Source organism: Natator depressus, chromosome 1 (assembly GCF_965152275.1).
Source record: "Natator depressus isolate rNatDep1 chromosome 1, rNatDep2.hap1, whole genome shotgun sequence".
NCBI lineage: Eukaryota > Metazoa > Chordata > Testudines > Cheloniidae > Natator > Natator depressus.
Window position 1 is genome coordinate 60,985,707 of NC_134234.1, and position 13,219 is coordinate 60,998,925.

At 43.3% G+C, this 13,219-nt stretch overlaps 2 protein-coding genes across 3 annotated transcripts in view; one reads left to right on the top strand and one right to left on the bottom strand.

The window, feature by feature from the left end:
• LACC1 (laccase domain containing 1) overlaps window positions 1–358 on the bottom strand; it is a 64,055-nt gene extending 63,697 nt beyond the window's left edge. The window contains exon 1 of the mRNA XM_074943851.1: window positions 67–358. The gene's annotated coding sequence lies outside the window, so the exon portion shown is untranslated. The remainder of the gene's footprint in view (window positions 1–66) is intronic.
• A 7,990-nt stretch (window positions 359–8,348) lies between these two features.
• The window catches only part of ENOX1 (ecto-NOX disulfide-thiol exchanger 1), a 499,678-nt gene continuing 494,807 nt past the window's right edge, over window positions 8,349–13,219 (top strand). For both annotated transcript variants that reach the window (XM_074961330.1, XM_074961339.1), the window contains exon 1: window positions 8,349–8,465. The gene's annotated coding sequence lies outside the window, so the exon portion shown is untranslated. The remainder of the gene's footprint in view (window positions 8,466–13,219) is intronic.

The following is a 13,219-nucleotide window of genomic DNA, read 5'->3' on the forward strand; positions in this document are numbered from 1 at the left end:
GGAAATACTGAATAGCGTCTCTTAATACCAAAACATATAGCTTGATGCACTCACCTGCTGACTCACCTGAGTAATCTTTACTCTTGTGATGAACCTACTTGAATTCATCAGGACTCCAGTGGAACTACTTGCATGTGTGAGAATTACCCATGTGAATAAGGGCTTTCAGGATTAGGCCCAAATCCTGTCAAATGTTTTCTGTTTTTTCCAAGTGTAAGTCTTCAAAGGTGGGAAGGAAGGAGAACAAAACTTGTTGTTTTTCCTTTCTAATGGTGACTGGAAGATTAAACACAAGATGTGAGGCTAGTCACAATGCAGAACAGTCCTCAGAACTGACAGCATGAGCTTTTGTATCCAGTCGTACAGCAACGATGCAATTCTTAGCACACAGTACATGGAGAACTGTCAGCTCTGTAGCAATCCAATTAAGTTACATGGTTTCTAAACCTAGATGATTTGAGGAAGTTTAAAACAGAGAGCTAGCACTGTGCTGGCTCAACTGTTGTGCCAATTATCTGGTGGGATGTTTGTGGAGCTCTGGCTGCTATAGTCTTTTCAGAACAAGAGAAGGGTGAACACATTTCAGGGTTAATTATGAATTAGCATTATTATTTATTTAATTATTAAATAAGATGTCTAATATGTATTTTAAAGAGACACTGGCACCATCTGAAAAATGGGACAAGTGAGTGCATTCTACATTTTTCAAAAGGATTATTGAAAAATTGAATAAAAAAGTACCTCACTGGTAGTTAAAGTTAAAGTAGCATTAATTCCTGTAGAGTCCCTTCTGGAATGGCTGCTCCGTGGGAAAAGCAGCACGACTCTTGACAGAACTATGCTGTTTCTATTCTATTCCATCTGTTTTTTTGTTTTTTAATCAAGGCCATCAGCATAGTATTTGAAATAAGATAAGAGTAAGAGCAGCAACGTGGAAGGGCAGCCTCTTCACGGAGCTACCTTTTACCTCTTTACAATAGAGGGCTCTTTTCTCCATAGATCGGCACAGGGAACAGGAAGCCATGGCCTCTGCCCACTCTGAGCTCCCCCCCAGATTTTCCCTTCCATGCAGGGAGCAGTTTCCTGGAAGCTCAGCCTTGCAGTTAGCTACTCCCCTCCTGCACCAGTCAGTCCTCTTTCTGCAGGTTTCTTCACTGGAGAAGGCGAATAGCTCTCCTTTATTTATCAGTTTGAATTATAGCCTCTTGGGATACATGTGCAATATTAAAAAGAAATACATCTCTGATAACTAAGGTCAACAAAAGCAATCTACCTACCCCTCCCCCCAAGTCATCTAAATATGCTGTATCAAGCTCCAACCCAGTTGTATGTCTGAGAAAAGAGATGGACCTGACATCACGTTCTAAATGTCAGGAGTCCAGCCCTGTTGGTCTAGTATGGAAAAGTAAATTCCAGTCAACAGCTGTCTAGTTAATGCATTCTGCTATCATTATCCCAGGATGAAATCCTGACCCTATTAATGTCACTGACAAAACTCCCATTAACTTCACTGGGGATGGGATTTCACTGGGGACAGATATTTAATCTAGGAACAGTTATTACCTTGAGCACCTCAGCTGATCTCAGCTGCCACTTCATTACATAGGGAGAAAGGGCATCATCTGCGGAACCAGCAGCACCTGCACAACCTTGAGTATGCTACTGCCCGGGGGCTATATTTCAGAAAAGTTGTACCGCAGTAGTAATGTGAAATTTACAAAATGAAGTAAAAAGTAAATAACAGAACGATAGCTCTGCTTGTTGACTAGCTAGTTCCCGTCCTAATTCTGCTTTGCATGAGGGTGTAAATCCCAAGTAACTCCACATTTACACAGCATAAGTGAGAACACAGTTTATTCTTGTGTGCTTAGGAAGTGCCTAATGAAGTGCCCAACTCTAATGAAAAATGGAGTCCTCTACCGATTTCATGCAATGCAACTAGTTTAGTGCAAGGTTTCCCACAGAGTTCTACCAATGTGCTTGAGTTCTGCTACACAAAAGTCCTCAGGTGGTTTGGTCTTCAATACTTATTCAGTCTTGGGCTTCTCTGAATAGAATGCCAATGTGGTGCTGGTTTCACTGGTGGTTTTTGCAGTGGTTGAAGTGAACTGGCTGAAAAGTACATTGACCCATCCACCCTCCATACTATCCCTTTCCAACATCCATCCTTCTCTCTCTGTGGGCCAGGAAAACTCTTTTCCCCATGAGAAGAGCTTATACTTTTTTCTTGATATTTTGTTTCTAGGATGAATTTGGAGGAAGAGGGTGGATTTCTTGTAGTGTGGATAAGCAATATAAATGCAAATATATGGCAGTTGTTATAGGAATAAGGATCCCAATGATTTGTAAGGAGGAAAGCGTGAGAAAGGGATGAGAAGAAACACACAAATCTGATGCTATTTAAGTCACTGGCAAAACTTCCCATGGGAGCAGAGTCAGGCCAGAAAGAAGGAAAGGAGTCAGAAGTGTTTTTGATGAGTTTCATGCCCCATTTTCTTTTGTGTTTGTTATTTTTCTTAATCTCTTTCATGTACATTTGGAAGTTTTATGCATCATCGTAACAGAGTGAGCAGATGAGGGGGGTGTTTTTTGGCTGCTGGTTAGTAATCTGAATAATCAAAGCACATAAGCCAATCAGAGCAGAAGGATTATAGTAGTTGGAATAGTGATATCTGCATGTTCACAATACAGTTATTGGAAAAATCACTGTACAATAATCATACAATGCCCTGCCATCTGATTGGCTGATAGTCATTATTAGCCAGAGTTCAGGGATTGAAATAGCATATGGCTCTTGAGAGCTAACCAAACAGTAATAGTATAAATCAGATACCAAGAACCAGAGTGCAGGGAACTAAGTGGAAGAAAACAGCTTGGTTATGCCTCTGTAAGTGTATAGCATCCCTGCCTTCTGATTGGTTGAGACAGTTCCATTCCAGTGTAATGTATCATATTGTGTATATTAATGTTTCAGCTTTACAGTTCCATTTCCATTAGGGGAAGATTGCCTATGAGCCTCTTAGTGGATAAATAGGAATTTACAGCTTTCAAAAAATCTCTTAAAGCTTGCAGTATCCAAAGAAGAAGGAATTACATATGACTATTTTTGAAGCTTTAAAAGTCCAGAGGGCCTAACTGTGCCCTTAGCTGTGTCTGTGCAATTCCTATTGAAATCAGGTGATGTAGTGCATGCATTTATGAGGGCTGAAATGAGGTCTGGTGGGGTTTTTGGTTTTGTTTATACTATCAGTCACATTTTCTGCTAAAAACAAAACCCCAGACCATGCCTAGGGGAATTCACCTTTCTGACTACAAAGATGCCATCAAAAATAAATTGTTTCCATTTTTAAAAACTTCAGTTATTAAAAAAAAGATTGTGATGTCTTCTGGGCAGGGGACATGTCTTCCTGTGTGTGTACAGTGTCTAGCGCAGTGGGGCCTTGCTCCTTATCAGGGCCCGTAAGAGCTACTGAAGTACAAATAGCAAAATGCTCAAATGGACTAGTTCTAGTGAAATTCATAACAGATAAAGTCCTTTCTGCTTCTCAGGATGTATACACATGCAAAAAGAGTTCTGTGAGTACAGTTGAGAGAGTATAAGAAAATTAAAGGGACAACACTTAATTGCCAAGAAAAAATAATCCTTTAAAAATGTCATCCCTGTAGTCAGATATATTAAACAAATCCAGTGTCATTGGTGAGATTTTATATTAGCTCTGTTTTATATCACTTTCCACTTACATAATTGTCAAATAGAGCTTGTTTATACTGGGTGGAGTCTTTTTGTTTTTATTTTCAAACCAAATATGCAGGAAGATGAAGAAACAAAATAAACAACAGTAAACAGAGACAAGTGGAGAGTTACTTTCAGAGACTGGGGTTTAGGACATATTTGTTAATTATGCCCTGATTCTGCAAACACATGCTTAATTTTAAGCATGAATAGTCCTGTTTGCGGCAATGTACTTCAGTGGGAGTACCCATGTATATAAAGTTAAGCAAGTGTGTAAGTACTTGCAGTATTGGGATCTATACATTCTGTAACATAATTCAGTAGGTTTGTTCCAGTGTAAATAATATAGGAGTGAGCGTTCAAATTATGACTTTCTTTCACCAGGATTGCATCTGATAGAAATGCCTCCAGCAGCTATTCTTTTATACAGTTATCTGTGTCATTGTCCTATCCAAAACAAAGGCAAACTGGTGAAAAATGAACTACAGTGAGAAAATGCAGGGCAGTCATTCCCATCTTTGCATTGGTGTGTGATTATTGTTTGTTTTTTTAGAGTATAAGTTGTTAGCACTTACCTAAAGCAGTGAATTAGTTTCTGTGCTTTGTCCTCTACATGGATGTCCTTGTATTGGTTGGTATAAATTGTGTCAGTATTGCTTGTTGTCATTACTCAAACTGAAGCTGTGACACTAACCCTGCCAGCCAGGGAAAAAAGCCACACACAAAGGCAACGCAAGCCAGTACCAGTTTAAATCAGGCAAGCCTAGTGGGGTGGAAATGACTTCTGTTGCATAAAGTATACTTACTGGTAAACACAAAATGATTTGGTAATGTAAATACAAAATTAGCACAACACCTTTGGATATATTGTAGTGATGCTTTAACAAAAGAAGACCTTCAGAAATGAAAGAAAATATAAAACAACAATCCAACAGCCTTCTAGCACTAGAAATTTAGGATGTATCCAATCTATATGAAATGTTTAATATGCTACTTTAATATCCATGTTTGATATGATTAATTTATATATACCAAAGTAATTATCAACCTGAAGTATTCTGAACCACACTGTAAACTGTTCAACAAAGGCATCACTTTATCCAGCACTAAAATGCAGACACCTCAGCTGTTTGCAGCACATCACAGCTCTGCACCACCACTTAGGAAAGGATTTGAAGAATTCACTTTTCCAATTGAAATTGCAGGATGAATTTAGATTAGCAAACACATTCTGCATGAGCTTAAATCTGTCCACAAAAACAGTATTAACACTTCTGCTCATACTAGGTGTGCCATCTAATTGTTAATAATAATACTTAGTTCATACAGAGTTCATTTTTCATCTCTAGAACTTAGATCCTCAAAGATATTATATCTTTGAGCGTCTGAGCCTAGTTTACTAAAGATCACTACATATGTACTTTTGTATAGATAGGATAAAGGAAGCACAGAGAGGTGATGTGACTTGTGCAAAATCATAACAGGTAATGTTAGGAACACGACCCAAGGTTTTCTGACACAGTCTAATGCTCTGTCTGCTGGATAATACTGCCATAAGCAATCAAGACCTACTGTAGGTTTGTCTCATTGGAAAAAAGCACCTCCAGCAGCAGTGCCCTAATATCATGATTGATAGATTCTAAGGCTAGAAGGGACTATTGTGATCACCTAGTCTGATTTCCTGTGTAACACAAGCTGTAGAATTTTCCCATAATAATACCTACAGCATCTCTTTTAGAAAAACATCCAGTCTTGATTTAAAAATGGTCAGTGATGGAGAATCCACTGTAACCCGCGGTAAACTGTTCCAATGGTTAATTACTCTCACTGTCAAAAATGGACACCTTAATTCCAGTCTGAATTTGTCTAGCTTCAACTTCCAGCCATTGGATTGTTATACCTTTCTCTGCTAGACTGAAAAGTATATTACTAAATGTTTGCTCCCTAGGGAGATACTTATAGACCAAGGGGTCCCAAACTTGGTTCGCGGCTTGTTCAGGTTAAGCCACTGGCAGGCCACGAGATGCTTTGTTTACCAGAGCGTCCACAGGTACGGCCACTCACAACTCCCATTGGCAGGAACGGCGAACCATGGCCACTGGGAGCTGCGAGTGGCCATACCTGCAGACTTTCAGCGGCCCGCCAGGGGCTTACCCTGAACAAGCCACAAACCAAGTTTGAGAACTCCTGTTACAGACTGTGATCAAGTCTCCCCTTAACCTCGTTAAGCTAAATAGATTAAGCTCTTTGTGTATGTCTACACTGCAATAAAATACCTGCAGCTGGCTTGTGTCACCTGACTTGGCCTAGGGCTAAAGGCCTAAAAATCTGAAGTGAAACATTCAAGATTGGGCTGGAGCCTGGGCCCCTGTGATGAGAGTCCCCAAGCCTAAGCTTGAGACCAGGCTCTATCCCAATGCCTACATTGCAATTTTATAGCCCTGCAGCCCAAGTCCTGAGAGTGCAAGTCAGCTGGCATGGGCCAGCCACCAGTGTTTTACTGCAGTGCAGACATACCCTTTGAGTCTATCACTATAAGGCACTTTTAAAATCATTCTCAGTGCTCGTCTCTGAACCCTCTCCAATGTATCAACATCTTTCTTGAATTGTGGGCCAAATACAGAGGTAAAATACACGTCCAACAGGAGTAGAGAGATTATGTTAAGGATATTGATTTAGACTCCATACTAACTCAAGGGGTCAGAGTGCCTCTAACATTACTTCCTGTAGCACCCCAATTCTCCTTGGAAGATTCCTAAAGAATTACTGACCCAGTCAAACTGGGCATAAATTTGGGAAACTGAACAGCACAATAAAGTGGTTGCAGATGTAAACCGTTCACAAGTGTTCTTTAGTACTGGCCTGTGTGTAAACTCCGAGGCCCTAGGATGCCTGATAAAATGAGCAGAAATAAGGGTTATATTTTTGCTTTGACAGCTGACTTGTCCCCCTCACCCCTTCCTCCCTGTTGAAGGTAGCAGTGTGGGGAACCTCCTACATCTGCTGCTCTATAATTCACTGTATAATTGACCCTGTAACTCAAACAGAATTCAGTGCCCCCTTTCCTGGAAGCTAATGCAACAGAACCTTTCAGGGAGTGAAATGGGGTGGATATAGTTTAATCAACATCCCCCCCTCCCCCCAAGAGTAAACTAAAGTGGCAACCTGCTGCCCAGCATTCAACACAATAGGGTGCATAGGGAGGCTCTGGGCATCAGCTAGGAATGAGCCGATGTCTCTTTATTTAAAGCACTCTTGTCCCTTCTGCCCTTCTCCCCCAGAGCTCTTGGCTGAGGGCTAAGTCCCTTTGTGCCCCCGCCCCCTACAAGCATCCCCTCCTATTCACTGGCTGCCAGTTTGCCCCGGCTCCTTTCAAGGTCGCAGTGGCGTCTGTAGGTGACAGATTCTCCACTTGCTGCCCTGAGGAGCTGCAGCCGCTGCCCCTAGCCTGCTGCATCCCCGTGCGCGGCCCTGGCACGGCGGCAGCTGCCTGCTGCCGCCCAGGCGGATCTGTGCGCTCCCTGCCCCCGCACCAGCCGCCAACCCCCCCTCCCCAGCACACCTGCTTTCCCCGTTGTCTACGGTTTTCCTAAGCGGGGGAATTTTCCCTCGCTCCCTTGCCGCATCCCTCACACTCGCGCGCACCCCCAGCCCGGCACTGACACACACACACACGTTTTGGATCAGAGGCGGCTGTTTCTCCAGCGCCCCTAAGCCGGCTCCGCTCGCTGCCGCTGCCGCTGCCCCGCGCCGCCGCCGCCGCTCGCCGGGGCTTCCCGCCGCCACGGGGCGTCCTCCGCCCGCAGCGCCGCAGGCTCCGGCGGCCGGGCTCGCGCTCTGCCCGGGACAGGGGTGGGGGCTGCGCGGCGCCGGCCGAGGGGAAGGGGCCGCGCCGCGCCCCGGCAGCTCCGCACCGCCAGCAGGTAGGGAGCGTAGGGGCGGGCGGCGGCGGCGGCGGCAGCAGCAGCAGCAGCATCCCCCGGGCTGTGCCGCTTCCCGCGGCTGCCTGGTCCCCCCGCCCGGCTTAGGGGGGGAAGCGCTGCCGTGCGGGGGCGGGCGCGGGGGCCGGGCAGAGGGGCTCGCCGCTCCCCCGCTTCCCAGCGCCCATCCGCAGCTGCTGCCGGCTCTGCCTCCTACCACCTCCCCCCCCCCCCCCGCCGCCTCCACGCCGGCATCCCTCTGGGTGCGTGTCCCTTCCCCAGCAGCGACCTGGCCGCCGCCGCCTCCCCTCCCCCTCGGCAAGCCCAGCCGCTGGTCCCCGGGGAGTCAGAAAGTTTGTTCTCCTCTCTTGGGGGGGGGGGCATTTTTCTTTTGGCAGCCGCAGGGACGGGCTGGTGCCTCCCGGGCTGGTGCTGGCACCGGGAGTGTGGGTGGGGGAGCTGCGACCCCCTCTCCCCCCCAACTCCCGGGCCGGGGTCATTTCTCCTCCTCCCCACCCCACCCCACCCCACCCCACCTGTCTGGGCATCCCCCGGCGGGGCTCGCACGCGTGGTGCTGACAGCGCGCAGGGCCCCTGCGGCCCCACGCCTCCTGCCCACCCACCCTGTAGGTCGGGCCCCCGGGGCTCCCTCTTGCTGATTGGCTGGAGGGGCAAACTCTTCCCAGCCTTCCAGCCTGGGGAGCCTGCACTGAGGAGCAGCATCACTGGACCCTGGGTGAAGCCATCCCTGGAAAGTCTCTCTCTGCAGTTTCCAGGACAGTTTGGTTGTAACTAAAGAGCAACTGTACTCGGTGACTGGTTTTTTTCTTTTTTTTTCTTGGTCCCTTGGGTGATTACTTAAGACAGGTTTCAGAGTAGCAGCTGTGTTAGTCTGTATCCTCAAAAAGAAAAGGAGGACTTGTGGCACCTTAGAGACTAATAAATTTATTTGAGCAGGAAAGCTTATACTCGGATAAATTTGTTAGTCTCTAAGGTGCCACAAGTCCTCCTTTTCTTTCTACTTAAGACAGGTTTTGCTGAAGTTGGAAATGACAGGACATGGGTGTGCGGCCAGTCAGGGGCAGAGAGGCCCTTAGGTAGCTCTTAAACAATATCGCTTGTGGTAGCGTATTCTGCCTCTTGGCAAGGGGATGGATTTGGTGAGCTAGGTCTTGTCGTCTCTAATTTCTCTGTTCCTATTGCGAGGGTTAGTTTATTGTTGTGTGATATGGAGAGAGCTGGCTTGCATGTCACTCTTACTCTTAATTTTAAATGTACATTGGTAATGACTGTCGGGTTCTTTAAGGAGAGGGTAGACATTAGAATAAATTCAACTCTGGGCTGAGGAGAGGAGCTCTGAGATCATCCCTATGATTTGTGTATTTTATATGCTGTATTACTTTTAATATCAGAAGTTCCATTGTACTATGTCAAAGCTTTGATGTATTTTGGAACATACCTCGTTCATTTTCTCTCAAATTTTAATGCAACAGAAAGGTAATATGCATTGATAAATTAAAAAAAAATTGAAAGGCCTTCGAAATACTATGTGTTGTGTAGGATGTGAAATTTCAGGTGTGCGTGATAGAGGTACAGCTACTCCACAGGTTTTATTTAAAATCTTTCTTTGAGGCTATATCTGTGCATACATATATTCATCTGTCACTTTATCTCTAAGTATGATAGGCTCTGATTCCATCATGTTCTGATGATGCCATCACAGGCACCCACATTGTCTGGCAGTAACAATCTTTTTAATTCCTTGTTTAGGAAGCTTTGATAGTGTAAAAATATGTGACATTTTTACTGTTAGAATTGTTGTTTGCAATTTTAGATACAGTATCCTGCATTATCCTTTGTTATACTGGACACAGGAGCAACCTTACTTAGACTTCTATCTATCACACTAAGCAATAATTGTTACATAGATAAACGGAAACCCCAACATGAGTACGATCTGAATAGCAAAATTCCCTCCAATCCGAATTATAAACTGTGTGCCTCTCTTGTTCCCACATTCTATTATGTGTAATGTATACAGAACTTTACAGTGCACAATAATGCCTCCCCTTTCTGCTTTAGAGTTTTGTTCCACTTGGAAAATGATATATGATATTCTTTGACACGTTATGAAAAAAATATAGATATGATTGCAAAAAATGATTGTGTTTGTGTGTGTATTTCAGTCGAGTACTTAAATTAGCCTGTTTTCATTGTCCAGGGATGTTTGAATCTTTTTTCTTTAATAAGTTTTAAAAAGGCTTCAAGAGATTCTTATATTCTCTCTATATATATATTTCTCTTAGTCTTTATTTTTCTTATACATAATAAATTAATAAGTGACCTCTGTTAAATTTTAGAAAGCATTATTGCCAGGCAAACTGGGCAATAGATCATGAAATCAGACAATAGTATTTTGTTCCCTAGCAACCACCTACTGTGAAAAGAAAACAAAACGATGGTGGATGCTTCCAAATCATGATAGTCATCGATCGAAACCCTAAAGCAGGTGCAGAACTACAAGTGAGACTTGCTCCTGTTCATTTCCTTTTAAGCTGCTTTTTAAATATTCCACTTTAGCAAAAAAGGGATTTACTTTGTTTTGCAATTAAACAATTAAAATTTCACTCAAATGCTTGTAGCTTGACAGTTCTGCATGTTAGAATAAAAGGACATAAGACTGGTAATAACTAAAGTTTTTTGCAAATAACAATTCTAAATAGTTTTTAAAATATTTTTATTGCTGGTTTTTATAATAAAATATTACTAGACCTGTAAAAATCTGACTTAAATCTATTTATTACCCACTGTAACTACTGTGCAATATTTGTTGGATATTATAGGAATGAAAAAGAAGTATAGCATGTGCTCTGACCACTGTATTTATTACAATTTAACATTTCTTTAAGTGACAGTCTAGTAAGTAAAACCTGTGTTGCCTCAAGGTCTTGTGGCCCAACATACTCCCATTGAAATCAATGGATAAACTGCCACAGTGGGTGCTAAACTATTATCCTTATAAAAGTTATTTTGATAATGCAATAATACCCCTAATTTAAGACTATAAACACTGAAATGAAATCTTGACACGGGGCCATATTTTAATCTTAAATGCACTACGTGCATTGCCACCTACCTGAAAAAATCCATTATTGCATGTTGTAAATCTAACCCAGTATCTGTGCTGCTTGCCTATCAGTTTGCAACTTTTTAATAAGCCTTAGTGCTCAGAATTCTGGTGGTGATATTGAATTATGGTAACAAAGGGAGTTGTATAGTTTAATGTGATGAGGAGTTTGTGCATTATACTTCTTGCTCCTGTCCCCCTGTAGTAGAATGTTACTCTGAGTGGCCTCTTCCTGGGTGCCCCCTTGTGGTCTCAAGAAACCCTGCAAGCAGCCCCTCACTTCAGTTTCCCCTCTTAGTTCCTCAATAACCCCTCCAAATAGTTTTTACAAATCCAATAACTGCTCTCCTTAGGGTTCAGTTTGAAATGTTCAAAAAATAAACTCATAAGTCTCCCTCCAGCCTTAAACTGGGCACAGCTCCCAAGTTCTCTGCTGCCTCAGCATCTTCCCTGCTTTACAAGGCTATTCTCAGCCTTCCCCTCTCCCAGTTGTGTGCTCCTGCTTTCTTTTGAGTGTTTGTTGATCCATTCTCACAGGCCTTCCCAGTTATCTCACTCCCCAAGTATCATTTTTTTCTGCTGGAGCCTACTCATTTCCAGCAGCCTATATGGATATATCTTTTCTGCTTCTGGGAGTGAGCCTCCCAGCCCAGGTCTACAGACTTGGGGCTTATGCTAGCCCAAGCTCCAGCCCAGCTCAAGTTCCAATGTCTACACAGTTATTTTAGGCACACTAGCATGAGTCTGACAACTTGGCTGGGAGACTCAGTCCCAGATACAGTGTAGACGTATCCTATATTTCACTCTGTTCTCCCTGAGATCTCTCTCTGCAGGGCCAGCAGCTGGGCTTCTTCCTGCTGCTCTTATAGGGTAATCAGGTAATTCCTTCTCAGTTGTGCCTCCTGGTTGGCTGGCCCCAGGCCTCTAGCTCATAAGGGGCAAGACACCCTGTTAAATTTACAGAAAGTTCTTCATATAGCTTTACATATCGGTCTTCTGTAATATAAATAGACTATGTTGTGCAGTGGTTAATTGTCTTATTCACTCCCAAACTGGTTGCAGATTTGAATCAAGTGAAATAGAAGTACTTACTACGTTCAAGAGAGTTAAAACGTCTTGTATTTGCAATCTATAAAATCACAAGGAAGATTTGATACTGGGAGAGCAGCAAACTTTGATCACATATGCATTATTAAACAGCAACATTTTGTGTTCGGTATGGGAACTGGGTACCCTGAGAGCCTTCTGGGGGTTCACAATGTTTTCTAAAGGATCCAATATGCTGTCATATATGATTAATTGATATCACATACAGGTGTGTTCCTACCTCATTTAAGACGGTAAAATACACACACACAATTTGAATAAAAATGATTGAAGTTGAGTGGTGAGAGAATATTATAAATCTGTCAAGTACCAATGAGTAGCTGTTTTCATATATACATTTCAAAATGCACATTTTAGTAGTGTAGCAGGTGTGCACAATTTGGTGTATAGCAGATTAATCTGATTTTGGTAGCCTGCATGATTCTGTAGCAAATAATAATTTCTTCAGTATTTTTCTAAAGTGGCACTCCTGAATCTAGAATCTTACAACCAGGTGGTTGACAGACTAATCTCACCATGTCTTAGAATAGTGACAACAATCCCACATCCCCTCCCTTTCCTACCCCCTGCAAGTTTACAGAAAGTAGATGAAGAAAAAAGAAAAGAGAAATGTGTTAGAAAATCGAAAAAGGGGGAGAAAGAAAAGCAAAAACAGGGGAAGAGAATAACTCATCAGTTCTGCACATAAACCTAAGGCATTTAGAAGTGATTTTTAAATACTCTCCATGAAACTCCTGTCATTACAACTGCTGTGGTTTTTACTAGTGTTGAATGTAAACTCTTGGATTAAAACTGCTGTGTTGTTAGGGTTTTACTCTTTGCTGCACCATCCCTTTCACGTCCAAAGTGTACTGCCCTTTCTCCCTCCTAAATTCCATCCCATTCAAGGGGTAACACTCAGCAGAATGACGAGATAGCAAGTGTGAAAAATCAGAAGGGGGGGGAGAGGCAATGGGGGAGGGTAATAGGTGCCTATGTAAGACAAAGCTCCTAACATCAGGATGGTCCTGATAATACTGGGATGTCTGGTCTCCCTAACACTCAGTCTGGCCCACTTCATATAAAAGTGTTCAGCATGCATTAATTAAGAATTTGACATTTTTGTTCCCCAGTGGCCCCTTTTCTGTCTGTGAAATGATGGGCCTGACTAGTTGTCACGGTTTCACAGGTCTGGAGCTCTGGAACAGCCCTCCGTGAGGGTTGCACTCTCTATCAGAGGTAAGTCCCTTGGCTTCACTGTCTCCTGGGACCGAACCTCAAAGCCTTCAGCGCCCCTGCATCATGCCATGAGCTCCCCTCAGAGAGTCCATTCGAACTGGGCACCTGGGGAAG